A 20584-nucleotide genomic window follows, 5' to 3' on the forward strand; every position below is an offset into this window, starting at 1 on the left:
ACCTTTTACATGGTTCATTAGTTGAACCACAACCATGCCACTGTCAGGGGACATGTTTAGTAGCTTTACACGAGAAGTATAATTTCATCTATATTTTAGCTATATATAATACATTTGTGTGTTTTTTGAAAACCAAAAAATTCCCCAGTGTAAATGTTACTTAGCAATATGCTTTTCAGTGATCTCCTGAACAGAGTCCTGACTCGTACCCACAGTTTTTCGTAAATTTTTTAGGAAACTCATCAGTTGCTCAGGTCAATAATAAAATATTATTATTTTCTTCAGTTTTCAGTTTGGGTGCTTTGGGACCAGAAAATAAAGTAAATCCCCAGCTCACACAACTATAAATTGGTAGAGCTATAACTTGCATGTAAATTTGACCTGTGCTCTTGACCACTAGGAAATAACACCTGGGATCATCCTTCAGTATTCTGCTTTTTTTTTATATCTTATATCTGATATTCAAAAAAATATATAAAAATCGAGTTGATTGTGTTTTCAATATAGTTTCATATCTGTTCATTTCCGTCTACCTCTACTGCAACCACTAGCCATTATAATCTCTCATCTGGATTATTACAATAGCCTCATATCATATTGCCCTGTTCCCATCCTTGACTTCCTATAGTCTTTTACAACAGCTACAAAAAGGATTTATTTAAACACAAGATTGCATAGATGTTCTTTTTAAACTTTGCTAATGGGCCCTCTTTTTATTCAATAAAAACAGAACTACCTTAAGGCCCTACTTGTTCTTGTCCTCCATTACTACTTTGATTTCTCCTGTGGATTATTCACTCTGTTCCCTCAACAGGGTTCCATACTGTCCTTCAAACATGGTAATCATGTTCATACCCAACAGAAAGTCCTCAAGTATTTTCCTTCATATGGGCTGCTCTTTCCAATTCCATCTCATATCTTCAACCTTCTTCAAGCTAAATTCTTAGTCTTTAAATGAAGTCTACCTTTATCACCCCTTGCCACTTTATTCTGCAGACTGTGTCCATGTCTCTTATGTAATTAAGAATTACTGATACAAACCCAGCTGTATTTTTTCTCATTAAATGTATTTTATAGAAATATGTAAAAACATATACATGTAACATATATGTATAAATATGTGTGCATATACACACATAATTTTATTATCTTTCCCCTCCCATACATTAAAGAAAACATTTGGAATAGTTCCTGGCACATAATTAGTGTTCAAAAATATTTTATGAGTGAGTGAAAGAATGAATTGCAATTATGATTATATGGTGATTGTTGCCAAGTATAAAATGCTCTGGGATTATCAATAGGAAAACCTTGCTAAGTCTGTCATGACAGGAGAGGCATACTAACGAAAATAGTATTTGAGCGGAAGTCTGAAAGAGGAGTAGGAAATTAGCTACACATGGGAGCCTTGTATATAAAAACAATGAGAACGAGAAAAGCATGTTTCATGATCCTAAGGCAGGAAGAAGCATAACCTGTTTGAGGAATTTAAGGGAAGGCAAAATTGTGGGTGCTAATAGAGCACAGAGTAGCTGCGATGTCACTGAAAATTTAGCTGAGTAGTTCCCAAAGGATTCTCCTATTCTGAGCAGGTGCTTTTATTTAGCATTCTCCATTAAAAGAAACTAAGAATCAGCCAACCATGGTGTTGTGGGAACTTTCAGTTAGTTTTTTGTTACTTAAACAACTCAGTGCAGATATCCTGGTCTCTGAACCTGGGTTGCCTATAGGGGGCAGGTGGAGCATGAATAGTTTCTCTGAGACTATTCAGTGATTTCTATAAAACACAAGAATGGTCTGGACAAATATAGGATTTCTGGGAACAGAAAGATTATAGATACTTGGAAGTAGAAACTGTAAGGTTCTTAGACTGATTAGATGGTACCAGTTGGTCTCACTTAGGGAATGTTGAGTGTTAGAGATTCCACTTCCATAGTTTTTCCCTCATCTTCGCTGGGAGGTTCATCTGTTGTTCTGTCCTCCTAGGAATTTATGAGACATTATATAAAGTAGAATTTAAGAATGTAGGCTTTGGGTGGTCCCATCCGTGAGGGGTTTATAGGTGAGCCCTGGGTCTCCCGCCCAAGGAGATGGATGAGGATGGGCTGCTTCTCATGAGGTCAGGCAGAGACCTGACCAAAGTGTCAACTTGTTCAACAGAAAAGACCAGTAGCATTTTCTAACCCAGTTTGTGGTGCACACTGTACAGTTCCTCAACCACTTTTCTGTGTTTTTTAATGAGAACCTGGCAGGACTTTCTGTTCATATCTAACAAATTGAAACAACCCTCAGTATTTGAGTTGCAAAATTGTCATCTATTCCAGACCTATGATGTCACATTTGAAGTATCTCCTGTAAGTGACACTCATATCACAAATGAATCAATCACATTCTGAAACCACCTCAGAACAATCACAGCAGAACACTATATAAAACTCTGGACCACAGGAAAGTGAAGTAACATCAGAAAATAGCTTTAGTGTAGCCAGGGACCCAAGATATGCCAGATATCTCAAAATGGCTCACGTGGGTATTCAGTGATGGCAATAAAATTACAAAAAATGATATTGGAAGGACCCACACCTTCTTGAGGATGATACAGATGATACAGTGCTTTATAGCAAAGGTGAAAAAAATACAAGAGAAAGTTTAGGGCACCTGGGTGGCTCAGTGGGTTAAGCCGCTGCCTTCGGCTCAGGTCATGATCTCAGGGTCCTGGGATCGAGTCCCGCATTGGGCTCTCTGCTCAGCAGGGACCCTGCTTCCTCCTCTCATTCTCTCTGCCTGCCTCTCTACCTGCTTGTGATCTCTGTCTGTCAAATAAATAAATAAAATCTTAAAAAAAAAAAAAAAGAGAAAGTTTAGATAGTGTATCTTATTTTAGTGACTAAATTTAGTTTTGGTAACAGTTACATGTACATGTGTAGGTCTTTGTTCACATTTTATAAGAAAGCCTGAACTTGAACTCTTAGAGAAATATCAAATGGCTATATATTCACCACCAAGTTCCCTTATGTTAAAAAAAAGACAAAGCATTATAACCAAAAAAGGAAAAAAAGAAAGAAAGAAAGAAAGAATGCAGGCTTCATGAAAGACAGATACTAATACGGAATTTGCAACTCACAGATGATCTTGATGAAGTTATTTCTCATATCTAAGCCTCCATTTCTTGGTTAAATGAAGATAACTCCCTCATGAGATTGTTGTTATTATTAACTTAGATGATGTATATGAATTATGTAACTTCATGCTACTGTTACTAAGAATTTACATAGCTTCCTCAGCTTAAAAGTCATGCATTTCCAGGAGACATGAAGGCCATCTTATTTATTTAAGCAAAGCCAGATTTCTAAACATTACCATGCTGTAAGAGGCTCTTAAATTTGTGGGGAGTCAAACTAAATATAAATGAGGACTAGTGATCCTGAGTAGAGTTATGCAGGAAGTTTCAACTTAATCAACACTGCTGTCCATTTTCTTCTTAATTCACTATTCTTTCTGACTTCAGGGTGCTTTCCATCAGTGAACAGTAACTTCATTTATGGCCATTTCCTATATATGGACCATCAAGTGTGTTGAATATAGATCTGTCTTAGAATATTCATGTCAAGTTATTAATAGCTAGCAATGTTCATTTGCAATTTGTTGGGGAGATGACTTAAATAAATATATTTTAAGTCTTTTATTATTAAGAATTAATTAGTTAAGTGTAAATAATAAAATTAATGAAAATAAAATAATATAATCAAACATTAATTATTTTAAGTAAGTATTTTCTTTTCTCTTTTATTGGTTACTTTGGAGAATGATATTTTTCTAGTATTTTGCAAGTTTAAGATAGAGGTAGCAAGTACTTTCCTATTCCTAAGGAAGGATCTGTTATGTTAGTTGCTTCCTCATTTTAACATAAATTCAGATATGAGTATTGGAAAGGATTATAAAAGGTTCAGTCCCTTGCTTTTAGAAACATAGGTTAGGTTTTTCTTCATTCTTGATTTTAAATAACTTGAGTCTCAACAATATTAAGTAACCTGCACATAGTAAGACAGGTAGTAAGAGACTGGGTGACTTGTATTGTATCTTCTGTCTTCTGTTTATAGTATCACATGGAGCTCCATACCTGATACTGAGGCTGAACAAACCAGAAATGAGCCCCACTGTAGCATTAGGAAAATGTGTTGGTGGCACCCATAACCAATCTAATAATGAAAGTTATTAAGCAGAGGGACTTGCCCATCGATGTGAATCTCTTTGAATAAAAAGCCTTACATGGATTTCTCACAGGCACCAATGTAGTCTCAAAAGCCATTTGGCATTTTTTTTCCTCTTTAATGTCTGATTATAAAACTTTGAAATATAAAGCTTCAGCATGAAACCCTGACATAGCCTTAACTACTGTAAAACTAGCAGGCAAAGCTATAATAATTTCAGCTTTATAATATAATCTAAAATTGAATTACTCTCATTTCATGGCAAAGTCAATATTGCTAATGGATTAAAAACATGGCTGATAAAAGTATTGTTGAATTCATTTTTGGAGAATCACATAAAAAATGATTTTTCTTGTGGTCTGTGGCAATTGAAAGTTGGCATTAATCTGAAAAGAAACCTCATGCACTTTTGTAAGTAAATGCTTGAAGGTCAAAATAAATGAGACTAAAAGTAAGTCTGATTAAGTGGTTGAGAATGTTTTCTGGCATACCCCCATTCTACTATGAAAATACCACTGGGAGACTGGGGCCCAACTGTGAAAGGCCTCACCTACAAAGGAGATAGTCAACAGCAAGAGGCTCTCCATGAAGTTGAAATTCTGCCTTTTCTGTAAGCATATTCTAGGAGTCTGTCAGTAGGACAATGAATTGAGACTCCCAGGAAAGTGATTAGTCTACACCACTTTGTAGCTTTGTAAATTTGGGCAAATCTTCTCTCTGGGTTTTCTGTATCTACCACATAATGGGACAGTCTGCAGGAATGTGACTGTTTTATGCCTCTGTGATTCTATAATATCCAGTAAAGATACTATATTCTCCTCATTTAAAATGTTCTGAATTTGCAGATGTTAACAGATTATTGAGGCCTACTTTAATGCTGGATGTGGGCTTTTTGTCCCCAAAACAAAAGTTCTCCATTCTTTCCTATCAAAAAGCATAAACACTTAAAGACTAAAATTGAATTTCTTTTTTTTTTTTTTTTTAAGATTTTATTTATTTGAGAGAGAGAGAGTCAGAGAGAAAGCATGAGCAGAGGAGGGGAGGAGCAAAGGCAGAGGGAGAAGCAGATTCCTCACTAAACTGAGATCCTGATCCTGATCCTGATCCTGATCCAGGGCTCGATCCCAGGACCCTGGGATCATGACCTGAGCTGAAGGCAGAGGCTTAACTGACCGAGCCACCCATGTGCCCCTAGAATTGAATTTCTAATTAGAGATTCCTAACATCTGCAGTTAACTAAGGACTAGTGTTGCAGTTTTCTTTAGACAACCAGTTCTGGTTATATTGTACCACAATATATCTTTTGAAAGCATGATTCAAACCTTCTATTCAATATATCTAATTTTTGATAATTTCATGTTGACCAAAAAAAATTCTCAGGCTTTCAGTCATCCATAGCATCTATAGTTAGTGGTTAAAGCCTTGCATTAGGGCTAAGAATCTTCAATTCAGTTTCTAGTTCTGTTTTCTTTGCCTCATTTCATCTCTCTATATAAAATGTTTTCTATATCTCAAAACTTGTATTAAATGTCACCTGTCAGAGTGTGATAATTTTGCCAATAATGTATAACTTGAGTATAATCATGATGCAGCATACTACTCACATACACACATATATGGTCATGAACATACACAAGCTTATACTCTTAAAAAAAAATGACTAAAGATAAGAGAAATGCTGAGAACTGGCCCAAATTAAAAGAGATGATTTTAAAAAAAGGTGAAAACTAAATGAAATGTCTGGTTCCTGATTGGTTTCTGTACAGAAAAAAAATCCTATTAAAGACAAAACTGGAATAATATTTGAAAGATGAAAATGGACTATGTATTAGATAGTAGTATTATATTAATGCTAAATTTTCTAACTGTAATGCTTGTGCTATATTCATGTAGAAATATGTCCTGTTTTTAGTATATACTTGCTTAGGTACGTAGGATCAAGTGGTTCAATGAGTGCAGCTTACTCTCAAAAGTTCAGTAAAATAATAAGAATTATAAAAAGAACAAAAATATGCCAGAATATTAACAATTGTTGAATTTAGGTGAAGTTTTTTCAGAAGATCATATTTTTTTTCAAAACAAATTTGTAGATATGAGACTTTTTTTCCAAAATAAAATATTTTAAAAATGCACCTGTTTAACCACTTTTTAAATCTCTTTCATTAGAATATGAGTGTTTTTTATTTGTTTGTTTGTTTTTTTTTTTAAACCATGGCCTTTTTGAGTCCGTGGAGATAAAGGAACCCTCTTGCACTGTTGGTGGGAATGCAAACTAGTGTAGCCAATGTGGGAAACAGAATGAAGCCTCCTCCAAAAGTTAAAACTAGAACTACCATACAATCCAGTAATCACACTGCAGAGTATTTCCCCCTAAATACAGAAACACTAATTCAAAGGGATACATGCATCCCCTATGTTTATTGCAGCATTATTTACAATAGCCAAGATAGGGAAACAGCCCAAGTATTTGTTGACTGATGAATGGATAAAGAAGATATGGTGTGTATGCACACACATGTGCGTGCACGTGTGCACACAAACACACACACACACACAGACACGCACATTGGAATATTATTCAGCCATAAAAAGAATGAAATCTTGCTATTTGCAGCATGGATGGAGCTAGAGAGTATAATGCTAGTGAAATAAATCAGAGAAAGAAAAATACCATATGATTTGCTCATCTGTCGAATTTAAGAAACAAAACAAATGAGCAAAGGGCAAAAAGAGGGACAGAGAGGGAAACCAAGAAACATACTCTTAACCATAGAGAACAAATTGATGGTTACCAGAGGGGAGGTAGGTGGGGGGGTGGTGGGTGAAGGAGGTGATGGTGTTGAAAGAGGGCACTTGTGATGAGCATTGGGGATGTATGGAAGTATTGAATCACTATATTGTACACCTGAAACTAATATAGCATTGTACATCAACTAACTGGGATTAAAAACCTAAAAAAATAGAAGCCATGGACTTTTTCATTTATTTCACCTTTGCATTTGATTTGTATAACATATATTTGTGTTTATTTACAGTCTAACTAGTAGAATGCAAGGGCCTTAAGGGCAAAGTCAGTACTTCACTCATTTTTATGCCTTTATCAGTATCTGATAGAGTATTTGAATATGACATATATTCAACCCCGGAATAATTGGTCAAATTATTTAATTCAAATAATTCAAATTATACTATATGTTAGATATAGGCCTAATTTGGGGGTTGATATGCCACATTAATATGCCACACATAAACCTTCCAAATAGTCCCATGGCACTTTGAAAGTTCTTCAGACATCTTATATATATATATATATATATATATATATATATATATTTATTTATTTCTACCAGTTGGGCCCTTGTTATACTTGTCTTTCCCTTGCTCACTGTACCTCAGCTACATGTATCATATATCTGTTTATGAACAAATAGATTTTTGCACATGTTAGTCTCTCATATGTTTAAGTAGCTTGAAAAAGAACCCAGACAGGACTCCCAGATATACATGGGAGTCAGAATAAGTGAGGCTCTTGACCAGAGGAACCATTCTTGAGAAGCCAGTATGAAAATTTCTCCTCCGAAAAGAGTGGGAGAGAGTATATTGTGTTTTCAGGAACTTAAACTTGTCAAACGTGGCAAAAGCATATAGAGTAAGCATAGAAGCATGAGAGCTGCATAGTTGGGAGAAACACATATGTGATGAATACTATAATATCATGCCAAAGGATTTTCATTTTAAATATAAGGATAGTTTGAAGGAATTTAAGCAGGGGAGTTAATTAATAAGAATTGACTTTTAAGACAAACATTCTGAATGGCAGAATGAAAGTAGAATAAAAATCAAACAATAAATCAAGCAATAAGAATCAAGACAGGGAGAACATTTAGAAGGCTGAATTCTTAGTCCAGTTGAAAAATTAAGTGTGCTAACCAGTGGTCATGGGAATGCTGACAAATGGAGGTAAGAAATGGAACTGAAAGATTTCAAGGAAATGAACTTGATAGAATTCATTTATTTATTGTAAAAATAAAGAGCAGGACAAAGCAATATGTACATGTTTACTGATATTTCTGATTTGGGGAAGTAAGTTCAATGCAGTGACATTTGTTGAGAGAAATAAGAAAACTGCTTTCTGTGAAAATAGCTAGCAATTTGCACCAACCCACTTGCTGAGAACAACTAGAAAATCTAGTATCTGAAGGCATCACATGGTCATCAAGGAAGCTGGGATTTGCAGAATCAAGACATGAAGAAGGAAAGAGAAAGTAGCCTAGTTGTTGATGTTGATTTGTTCTTGATCTATTAGAGAGCCATGGTTGAAATAAGGAGATGAGGGGGAGAAAATCTAGATCTGAGAACCACAGAAATAAAGCTGAACTCTAGTGGACTTACAGATCTGGGGGAATAAAAAATGATTTCAGGACCTACCAGGGAAGTTCTCTGATGAAAACCTCAGGCATTCATTCACCAAGCATCTAAAACAGCTGCTGCCTAGGAGTAAATATGAACTGAAAATAAACCACACTAGGAGTGAATCCCAGTTTTGAATTGTTTCAACCCTAATTACCTAAAGGAGATCTGTCCTTAACCTGAGAGACTAACAACAAAAATATATCCTCCTCAAAGTCATCTTGAGCCTTAGATAATCTGTACAATTTTTCTCTAATATTCAGCTATTATTTCGTAATAACCAAGATAAAAGACTGGATAAGCACTGAACCAAAGGAGAAAGAAAGGAGACGTGCCAAGTATCTGACATGAAATTTCAAAACAGCTGAATGAAATATTATATAAATGAGAGAAACAATGCAAAAATATTGCAAAGAACTGGATACAATAAAAATAAATTGATGGGCTCCTGGGTGGCTCAGTCTGTTGAGCATCTGCCTTTGGCACAGGTCACGATCCCAGGGTCCCAGGATTGGGCCCTGTGGCAGGATTCTTTCTCGGAGGGAAGCCTGCTTCTCCCTCTCCTCCTCACCCTTGCTCTCTCTCTCAATATCTCTGTCTTTGTCTCTCTCAAATAAATAAACAACATCTCTAAAAAATAAATAAATTGAAAAATTCTAGTACTAAAAAAAGTAAAATGAAATTAACTCAATATGTGAATTTCACAGCAGATTAAAAACAGTTGAAGAGAATTAGTGGATTGAATGATGTGACAGAAGAAAGTCTGCTAGCTGAAGAATGAGAATAAAAAATAATGGAAAATACAGAAAAGAATGTAAAAAAATAGGGAGAAACTAAAACGTCTTTACGTTAAAAAAATTAAGTAAAAAAAATATATATACATATATAATCCCAGAGTAGTAGGAGAATGAGAACAAGATAGATAATAGAATAAAAGTGGAAGAGAATTTTTCAAAACAAAAAATATGCATCAAGCTACAGATCCAAGACGTGCAATATATTCAAGAAAAATATAAAGAAAACCATAAAATCTTAAAAGCAGCCAAAGTAAGGACAAATGCATCTTTAAAAGACCAATACAAGGATGTACTGCCAAATTTTCAACACAAATACAGAAACCAAAAGAATTTTTTAATTCTTAAAAATTACAAAATGAAGATTACAGGTAGAGCTTTTTAGAAATCATTGAACACTACATCAAAAAACTAATGAAGTACTATATGTCAGCTAATTGAATTTAAATTAAAGAGCTTTTTAGATAAGCAATAACTATGAAATTTTAGTGAGTCTGTTTCCTCTCTCACTCATACACACACACCCTAATAAAATGTACTTCAAGCAGAGGGAAGATGACTCATGACATTAAAACTAGAGAGGGTAGAATCAAGTGGATAAAGAGGTATGTGTGTGGGTACATCTGATAGAACATTTACACTATAAGTTAGTTATTTTTTAGTATGGGGTCCTAAACATCTAGAGAATTAAGATGCATGGTGATAATGGAAATAAGGCAGAAAGGGAATAAACAACTTAAGTATTCTTAGAACTCATATTTTTGAATAGTAGGTAAAGGACCAATTCATATTAATCTTGAATAAAATATATATTTTGTTATAGTTAAGGTAAATCCTAAAAGAAAAATGAGAATGTGTAAATAATAATTGAGGGAGAAAATGGAAGAGTACATTAATGATTAATTTACCTAAGACAAATTAAGAAAGAGATATGTGAATATAGAACATGAGACAAATAAAAAAATGGTAGAAGGTAGTAGATTTAAGCTTGAATGTGTCAGCAATTATATTAAAGGCGAATTAACTGATTTAAGCTATAAAGATGGTCTATTAAAACAGAGTACCTTAAGTCGTTAGATAGCTAGATAGATACATAGATAAATCATAGAGAAATGTATCAAAACAGCTAAAGTGATTGATTTGTGTTACCTCTTTTTATCCTAATGTAGAGCCCTGTGATGATTAGATTAAGATGGTACAATCATTTTACAAATACAGCAAACCTAATTCAATAAATATGTGGATACTTAGTGGCTGCTGGTCTTACCATAATCCTGATAGGACTTATGCCAACACTGAATAAATATACCAGGTGTCTGTTCAGAGTCCGTGAAGCCAGTTAACCCAGTTGCCTGTTACAGATCTGTCATCTTTTTTATTGCTCAAGTTCCAATTATTATGGTTATATATCTTCTCTGGACTCTCATTCCCAAATTGTTCAGTGCTTCCATCCCCCATGTCCCAACTCTCTGCTGCTCTCCTTGAGCTCTGGACCTCTATTCCACAACACACAAATTTCTGTATATTTTTGAATTGTTTATTGATTGTTCTTATTTTATCGTTTTGTTTTAACTTCAGTTAATTTTAATAGAATACTGCTCATTTGTGGGGCGCCTGGGTGGCTCAGTGGGTTAAAGCCTCTGCCTTCAGCTCTGGTCATGATCCCAGGGTCCTGGGATCGAGCCCCACATCGGGCTGTCTGCTCAGCAGGGAGCCTGCTTCCTCCTCTCTCTCACTGCCTGCCTCTCTGCCTACTTGTGATCTCTGTCTGTCAAATAAATAAATAAAATCTCAAAAAAAGAAAAAAAAAGAATACTGCCCATTTGTGCTTGCTTCGGCAGCACATATACTAAAATTGGAATGGTAGAATACTACCCATTCTTCCACTACCCCTGGATCAGAACACAAATCAGTGTGTTTCGAATTCATGCTAGAAATGAATATATCCTGAAAGTTAATGTTTCCATCCTGCTGTACCACAGACTATGGCTACTCCTCATTTCATCACTATCATCTATTAACCTTCTGCTCTCTCCCATATTTTTGTTAAAAATATTGACATTAAACTCAGGAACTTTAACAGACATCTTATCCCATCCTGCAATAGTTTCAGTATTTTTGAAGGTGACCTATCCAAGTCTTTCAGTTGTTTAACATACACGTTTTTTGTGACCTTCATTCAATAAACATATAATACCCTGGATCTTGTTATTACTGGGAATCACTGTGCTTCTGTAATACCTAATTACTATACCGCATTCCGATGATAGCTTTTTAAGCCCAAGTTCTCTTGTTCTTTGCTTCCTACAATAACTCATTTTCTGACTGTATCCTATTTTCAGGGACTCTTACTGCCTTTATTCTGCTTTATTAATGCTTTTATTTATAGTGCCTAACTCCCTCCCTTTTGCCTCAGCTTAGCGACCCCTTCTTTCTTGGTATCTTCGTTTATTCAGTATATAATTCTTTTTCCATAGTTTTAAACTCATATTTACAAACAATTTCAACCCTTTTGCCCACTTGCAATTCCATTGCTAACCCTGCACTAAACTGCACCCTTGGATCAATATAAATATTTGCCTTATTCTATTCTTTATTTGGGTGGCTAAAAAAAAGTAAGCCTACCATAACCTCTTCCCTAACTCCCAACTTCCCTCAGGGAGCTTTTGCCTTTATTATTATTTTTTCCACGACAGAGAAAATAGTTTGATAAGAACTTTCTAAACTACCTACCTCTTATGTAAACTTAACTGTAACTATATCTATCTTTATCTCCATTTCTTCTTTATGTAATATAACAGTTACTTCATTCTCTCCTAATTTATAACCTTACACTGTTCTCTAGATTCCATAACATTGTGCCTTTTTAAGGATAAAATTGCATTATCCTTTTATTTATCCTGTTTCTCAACTTTTTCCACTTAGGTTTTCTTAGCCTCTGTACTTCAAACATAAATACATTCAAACCATCACCAAATAAACAAAAAAAGCATTTATCTTAGATCCAATGGAACATTATTGTTATTTCATTGTATTTACAGAAAAAATATTCTTCTAAAAACTGCCTATACTTGAAGAATGAGTTTCTTGAAATCCCACTTACTGTTTGGTAGGATAAGACTTGTTTTTGCATCATTGTACCACTGAAGCCATATCAAAATCGTCATTAAAGACCATGTTGTAGCTAAGTTAAAATATATATTTATATTTCTTATTTCTGAAGCCATCAGGCAATTGCCACAGTTTAGCTTCCTTAAGAAGAGGTCTCTGATATGTAAATTAACATGCAAAAGTTCTTTGGGATCAACACCTATTGAGAGAAGGAGGCAGGATTGGTCAGAAGGAAAAGTTGAAATATGACCCAGTCTCATTAAAGGCCTAAGCCAACCCTATGGGCAGTTGTGACATTGAGATGACTTCGGAATTTTCCCGAGTGAGAATGTAAAGAGTGGAGCTTTATAATGAACAGTTGTTTGTGGATGTTGAGAAGGAGATGTGGACTTGGGTGAGACCGTTCTCTTCAACTAGGGAAATCCTTTTAAGGGTTTAAAAGCTCAAGGCTTTCTGCCCATAGCATTGCCAGCTATTAGAGAAATACATTCTTTACTAATGAAGGGGATCTAAGTAGCGCATCATTACATCCAGATCAGCAATGTTTACCAATCCGGCTTGTTAATAAATTTCTCTTTCCATATGGTTTACAACTACACCTACAAGACTTGTCAAGAAGAGTTAATTATTAAAAATTATGTTGAATTATTCTCAACTGGCTGGCTCCTCAACTGCCTTCTGGTGATTCCGGGAGAGATGCACAGAAGAGAATGCCAAACAAAAAGGCCCTTTTTACTAATTGTTGTCTGACTGCATTCCAAAGGCTTTGTTCTGGTCATTTTCTAATCATAAATTCCTCAACTTTTATCAGTTACAGTGGAACTATATCATGATAACTGTAATAATATCCATCTCCTGCCCAGTGTGTTTCCCTGAGCTCCAAAGATATATATCTAATTATTTACTGGACATCTCCATGACTAGTATTTCAAATTAAACATATCTAAAATGAACTCATTGTTTTTCATCTTAAAAATATTTACTTCTCTATATTCTTTTTAAAAATAAAATTTGATATTAAATTGTTCATTCATAGAGAAAAATATGCAAATAATGATTGCACAGAGAAATTATAAGGAATTGAACAACCCATTAAGTGCCACCTAGGTCAAGAAATAAAACACTCTGAGGACAATAGAAACCTTTATTTATGTCTACTTTTTCTCCAGAGGTAATCATTATCATGATTTTAGGTTTTTTCTTTTCTTTCCCTCTTTTGTGTTCATTTTCTCCAGTTTTATTGAGATATAATTGCATATAATGTTGCATATGGTGTACAATATGCTGATATGATACACATATGTATTGTGAAATGATACCCACAATTAGGTTAGTTTACAAATCCATCACCTCACATAATTACCATTTGGGTTTTTGTTTTGTTTTTTTCTGATAAGAACATTTGACATCTACTTTCTTAGCCACTTTCAAGTATTTGATACAGTACTGTTAACTATAGTCACCATGCTGTACATTATATGTCCAGCATTTATTCATCTTAAAATTGAAAATTTGTATCAACATTTTCCCTAGTTCTCTCATTTCTCAATCCCTGGCAACCACCATTCTATTATCTGTTTTCATGAGTTTGACATTTTTATAATTTCATATATATGAGCTCATACAGATTTGTCTTTCTCTGACTTATGTCACTTAGCATGTTTTCAAGTTCCATCCATAAATTGAAAATGACAATTTCCTTTTCTTTATAGCTAGGTAATATTCCATCTCTCTCTCTCTCTCTCTCTCTCTCTCTCTTGCGCGCACACACACACACACACACACACACACACCACACATACCACATTTTCTTTATCCATTCACCCATCTATGGGACATTTATGTTTCTTCTTTGATTTATTCTACCAAAAGTTAACTCTTATAAACAAAATGAACATATAATCTTATATCTGATGATTTTTTCATCTGTACTTAATGTAAATGAATGAACATTAGCTCATGTTTTAGAGCTTATTTGGGTAGAAGAATATTAAATAATTCCTGGCTAGAAGTTTTGCTTAACACATAAAATAATGTGGGTGCTAATCTTAAAGAATCATGTTAAGAATACTTTTCTTCTAGCTTTATCTCCTCAATTTACTTCTTCAGTCTAAACAGCTGTCCCTGAAAGTTGGGATTTTTATTCATAACCCCATTTCTCTTTTAAAAATTCTTTCTAATTGTTCAGGTATTAACATAAAAAGACATCAATTCATTTTTTCAGCAAACATTTTTGAGATGCCTACTACAGTAAAAGGACATAAGATATCATGTCTGTGAAGCAAGCATATCTGTTCATGGAAAGTCCACAGAGTAGCAGTAGTAAAGAAGTAGAATATACTCTCATAAAACTGATCTGATTGATTTGATTAGGTTGAAGGGTTTAATGGACCTCGATGTGTGATGACAGTATCAGGATTACCTGGGAACATTAAAAATTCCAGTAGTGGTCACTAATCAGTTCTTAACATATACTTGTTGAATTGAGTCGTGTGTTTTGCATTTTGTGCAATACTTTTTTACTATAAGAGATTAATAGTCAAGAGAAAGATAAGTGTACATGCTTGCATCTCAGTAATGAAGACATTTTGAAGTATTACACTGATGTACATATGATTGATTAGAATATTTCAAAGTACTTCTTGTCTGTAGAAGTGAAAATAAAATACTAGGAAAACTTCCCTATTGCAATGGAAAAGTTTGTCATTCAAATTAATGTTGAATGATTTTTCATGCCTGTTCTCTCCATTTTAGACTTTGGTAGAATTTTAATAATGCAGACACTGACATGCATTATGTTGATAAGATTCTATCAGTAGGCTGTATAGGTGGTGAATTTATGCCCATTAATTTGAGATGTGAGTTTGGGGGGAAAATCTAACTAATTGGATAGATTGTCCAACTTGTGAGATTTATTATTTCATTTTGAATTGATTACTTCCATCAAAGGCATAGATTTACTTGATATAATTAAATAACCAGGCTATTTGCTGTGTTTTGGTAACTAGTATATTTTCAGGGCATGGTGCAATGGATGAATTGATCTACCTAATACAATTACACCTGTTCATTGGGCTCATAAAAGAATGCTAAGAAATTCCAATAAGTAATTTCAATCTGTTCTGATAAATGGAAACTAAGTCTGAAAAGCTGTTAGATCTGAGGCAGAAAAAGAAAGGAACAAGCAGTCTATTTTGTTTTGCAAGTTTGTCCTTTGATAGTTCTTACATTTATCCAGTGAAAATAACAAAGCACACATCAGTCTGGCATAAAAGAAAGTAGATGTGGATTTTTCTCCCACATTACAGAATATTATTACTCAAGTATGCATAGTTTTCAGATGTTGAGCAGTTGTTCTCAATGCTTTCAGCATAGTGAAAAAAAAAATAAGCGAGGCCGTTTTATTTATTTATTTATTTTTAAAAGATTTTATTTATTTATTTGAGAGAGAGACAGTGAGAGAGAGCATGAGCAAGGAGAAGGAAAGAGGGAGAAGCAGACTCCCCATGGAGCTGAGAGCCCGATGTGGGACTTGATCCCAGGACTCCGGGATCATGACCTGAGCCGAAGGCGGTCGTCCAACCAACTGAGCCACCCAGGCGTTCCAGCGAGGCTGTTTTAAAGCAGGAAAGATTACACTATGCCATAAGCAGAGATTTCGTGAATTTTAGTGATGTGTCACCATCATGTAGCTTAGTGTATCCTCTAATGGTAATACAGACTGGGGTTAATTGTCTGGGTCATTGTTGGGGTTAACACACTGTCAAGCGTGAAAGAGCAAGTGAGTAATGAGGTAAACGTTTATGTGTTACATCCCGGTATGTAGTAACATGAAGAAGTAGGAGATCTATCTACCTACCTACCATTCATCCATCCATCCATCCATCCATCCATCTATCTATCTATTATCTATCTATGTTAGTTTGCAGTGCTTTCAATTACAAAATACAAGACAAAACAAATTAAAACAAAAACAACTAAGTCACTTAACTAATAAGACTGTTTTGTTTTCACTCAGTAAGAAGTCTGCAAGTAGGCACTCCACGTTCATGGCTGCTACCAAAATTTGTAATGTTTTGGGAGCAGGGTTATTTTTATAGTTTTGCTATGCTATCTTTAGCACATAAACCTTTACCCTTATGCTTACCACTTTTATTACTTAGGATAGGTTGGAAGATTCTGTAGTATTTACATACAGCTGTACCTCAGGGGCTCAACACAACCATGTCTGTTTTTCTCATGCAGAGTCCAGTTTGCAACCAAGTCAATCTCTGTGGCTGCTCTCCTCCAGGCAATAACAAAACACTCCAAGCCACCTTGGTCTGTAGGTTCATCCATCTCAGCACAGTGTTTCTTTCCATAGCCCCCAATGCAAAGGAAAAAAGAGGAACCCTGAAAAAAAGGGTTTTTCAGTGCCTCAGTCTGGAAGTGACACATGTCATTTCCATCCACAGTCAGTCATATAGGGCAATGAGTCTAGTTTTGCATGTACCCACGACACAGGGAGATTTAGGCTTCAGGCTGTATGTATGCTTTCTAAAGATGAAAAAAATAGAAAGGGATGGGGGAAGATGAATTGAGAAAGGAAAGGACAAAAAATGCCTTTATCTAGTTATACTTAGTTTTTATCTAGAGCAGCACATTGCTAAGACAGTCTTTTCTTAACAGAAAAGGTGGGTTGTGCTATTTTGCACAAATAATTTTGTAAGAATATTTTACCTCAGAGAACATTATAGAGTGTTGTCCAGATGGTGGTGAATGGGCTATTTGAATTGCAAACACTAAGGTTGAATTTTTGTTTATTATCTAGCTTTGGGAAGAAGTAGTCCCTATTGCCCCATCACACTAAGGTACTATGTATTGTGTTTGGCAGCATCAGCCTCTTATATAATGTGATTCACAAAGACTAGAAGTGAGTCTTCTTCCCATCTATTGCTAAAGGCCAAAGTTACAAAATCAACATAGATGTCAGTAATGAGATGTTTGAGGCCATGGAATCATGTAAGTTGTAGAGGATATTACCTTTGAAACTGACCCAGAAAAATTGCCAAGAATGAAGCTTGAAAGGCAAATTTTGCATAATGCCGTAGAACCAAGGCTAACAGAAACCTGAAGACCATGTGAAGAACTGATTTTGAAATGTGCCTAAAAGCTTCTACTAACTTTCAGGTGAGGACACTGGCTTTACTTCTAGAACCTAGAGAATTACCAGCCTCTTGGTAGAAAGGTGTGTTTCTGGCTAACCCAAGAATGTGCCAGCAGATGCCTCCACAATATCAGATGATATGTTTTGGGGAAAAGACAAAAACTCCTGGGGACTTACTGGGATTAGGACTTAACTCCCTTTCCTCTCCATCAATGTTTTAAAATGTCAATGCTGAGAAAAGGGCAATAGTCGCAGTTACTATTTTGACTCCAAGGCCTCAGAATGATAATAATTTTTAAAAAATAGTATTCAATTTATATCATGGAGATCAACCATGCTTCTTATAGGAATATATGAAAAATTATGGATTTTCAATCAGATACCATAGCATAATATGTTTAATATAAACATCTCCCCAGTTCTGCTTTGATTTTTCTCCATTTAACCTTTATTCAAACTTCAAGCAGTTCTTAACTAATATCTGTTGCCTAGCAGGATGGTTGAACATAAATATTCTGTAATCACATTTCTTAAGTCTGATTACTGGTTTTGTTACTTTGTAATCTTGAATAAGTAAATGAAACTCTGATTTTTGAATTTATTCTCATGGAAAATGATAAAAATAGTACCTATAGATCAGCGTTCTTGTGATGTTTAAATACAAACGCATTTAAAGTTGATGATGATGATGATGATGATGATGAGTCTGGTGACTCCAGAAATACTTTATGAAGGGAAATTTCTGTACTTGGAATATTTTTACTCCCAAATTATTTCTTTTGACATTAGAAATGTTAAAAATAGACCAAAGAGTCCAAGGGGTAGATATTTCTACTGTTCTTTACAGTGGTAAGACTGATTATATATATATATATATATATATATATATATATATATATATATATATATATAAATGTTTTGGGGAAAAGACAAAAATATATATATATATACCGGTTCAAAAAGAGGTATTATTATAATCCATATATAAATTATTTCTTATGAAACTTAAGAAAATGTAGAAATTCTTTGAATTGAATACACTACTGAGTTTTGAATTTTTCCAAAGTGTCTTAGAGTTAAAGGGAACTAAGAAGGCCCTCTACTCCCACTTCTTAAAGGCTATTTGGAGAACGGAATTATTAAAACAAAGATTTGTTCTTCTTTACTATCCAGTATTGAGACTCCTGTAGTCTTCTATTCAGTTCTTCATATTCAAGTATCAATCTATGATGTATCTAAAAGACTGCTTCTAGAACATCAGTGATGTATGAATGGGTACCTACTGACCGCGTGAACACATTAAAGGTCTCAGGGACTCTGCTAAGATATCCAATGTCTTTGAAATCTATTAAAAATTATAAGAAGCTTTGCTATTATCATTAATGGAAATAAATATAGCTCCTCCTGGTTGAGTCCTGACTGTGTCAGGTAATGCATTAAGCCCTATACATACTGTCTAGTTTAAATCTCATATCTGTACAATGATGGCAGTATCATCTCCACTTTCTAGAAAGGTTGAATGATTTGAGTCACATCTGTCACTCCTACCTGTACTCCTGGCAGTTGTGCTATTTGAAACAATATCCTTTTTTAAATCCCAGTACTTAGTAAATGTATAATGATGTTTTTGTTTTTTAGTTGAATGAATGAATTAGCAAAAAGAACTAATAAATGAAGTGATTACTTTTGCTATGAAGGTTACCAAATTTAAAAAAAATATATAAAATTTATATAATTAATAGTGTGTTAGATATGGGCAATTATAAAAAAGTCCATTTTAAACAAATAGACTATCTAAGCTACAGACTGAGAAAGAAGGAATATTAAAAATAATTAAAATAGTGGCTACTTTTTCATTTAGACGTGAATGTTATTAAATATTTACATGCCACTAAACATTTCTTCCATAAACTAGACTAGTGTATTTCAGCACTTTCTACTCTGTCCTCACTTTGATTAAAAAAAATCAATGACCTTCTTTACTATTACTTAAAATTTCAAATTAGATTATTATCAGCAAATGGAACTGGGAAAATTAGATATCTATATTGCTGATTCTTACTTTGCCCCATGTTCAAAAAATTATCTCAAAATGGATTATAGTTGTAAATGTAACACTTAGAAGTATACATTTCTAGAAGAAAATTTGGAGAAAAACTCTATAAACTTAGACAATGATTTCTAGATATGGAACACATGAACCCTAAAAGAATATGTTGGTAAATTGGACTTAATCAAAATTTAAGACATTTATTCTCTGAAAGATGCTGCAGAGAGAATGAAAATAGAACCAATAGATTGGGAGAAAGGACTTGAAAGTCATACAGAAGATAACTTATATCCTGAATATATAAAGAAGTCTCAGAATACAGTAATAATAAATAGCCCAATAAGAAAATAGACAAAAGACTTGAGTAGATACTTCACCAAATAAGATGTTTGGATAGAAAATGCAGATATGAAAAGGTGATCAACATAATTAGTTACTGGGGAAATAAAATTCAAAAACTAAAACCACAAAGATAGAACAACATACCTATTAGAATGACTAAAGTTTTAAATACCATAACCACGTGCTGGTGAGGAGGCACTGCTCTTGTATACTTCTAGAGGGGAATGTAAAATGGTACAACTGTTTGACAAACAATTTGTCAGTGGCATAAAAAATTAAACATACACCTACTATATGATCCAGACTTTCCACACCTGTATAGTTGCCTAAGTGAAAACATATGTCCGAACAAAAACTTGTACACATAGAGCAGCATTATTTGTAATAGCTAAACTGTAGAACAACTCAAATTCTCCATCAACAGATAAATGGATAAACAAATTGTAGTATATCCATACAATGGAAAACTACTCAGCAATATAAAAGTAATGAATTATTAATATCTAAAACAACACAGATA

The 20584-nt window shown here is 34.3% G+C and overlaps 1 pseudogene across 1 annotated transcript; it reads left to right on the forward strand.

The window, feature by feature from the left end:
* The first annotated feature begins 2090 nt into the window (after positions 1-2090).
* Positions 2091-2591, forward strand: LOC309870621 (WASH complex subunit 3 pseudogene; annotated as a pseudogene). The gene has a single exon. The product of its transcript is annotated as a WASH complex subunit 3 pseudogene (transcript).
* Positions 2592-20584: the final 17993 nt, after the last annotated feature.

This window comes from Mustela nivalis (genome assembly GCF_964662115.1).
Source record: "Mustela nivalis genome assembly, chromosome: 8".
NCBI lineage: Eukaryota > Metazoa > Chordata > Mammalia > Carnivora > Mustelidae > Mustela > Mustela nivalis.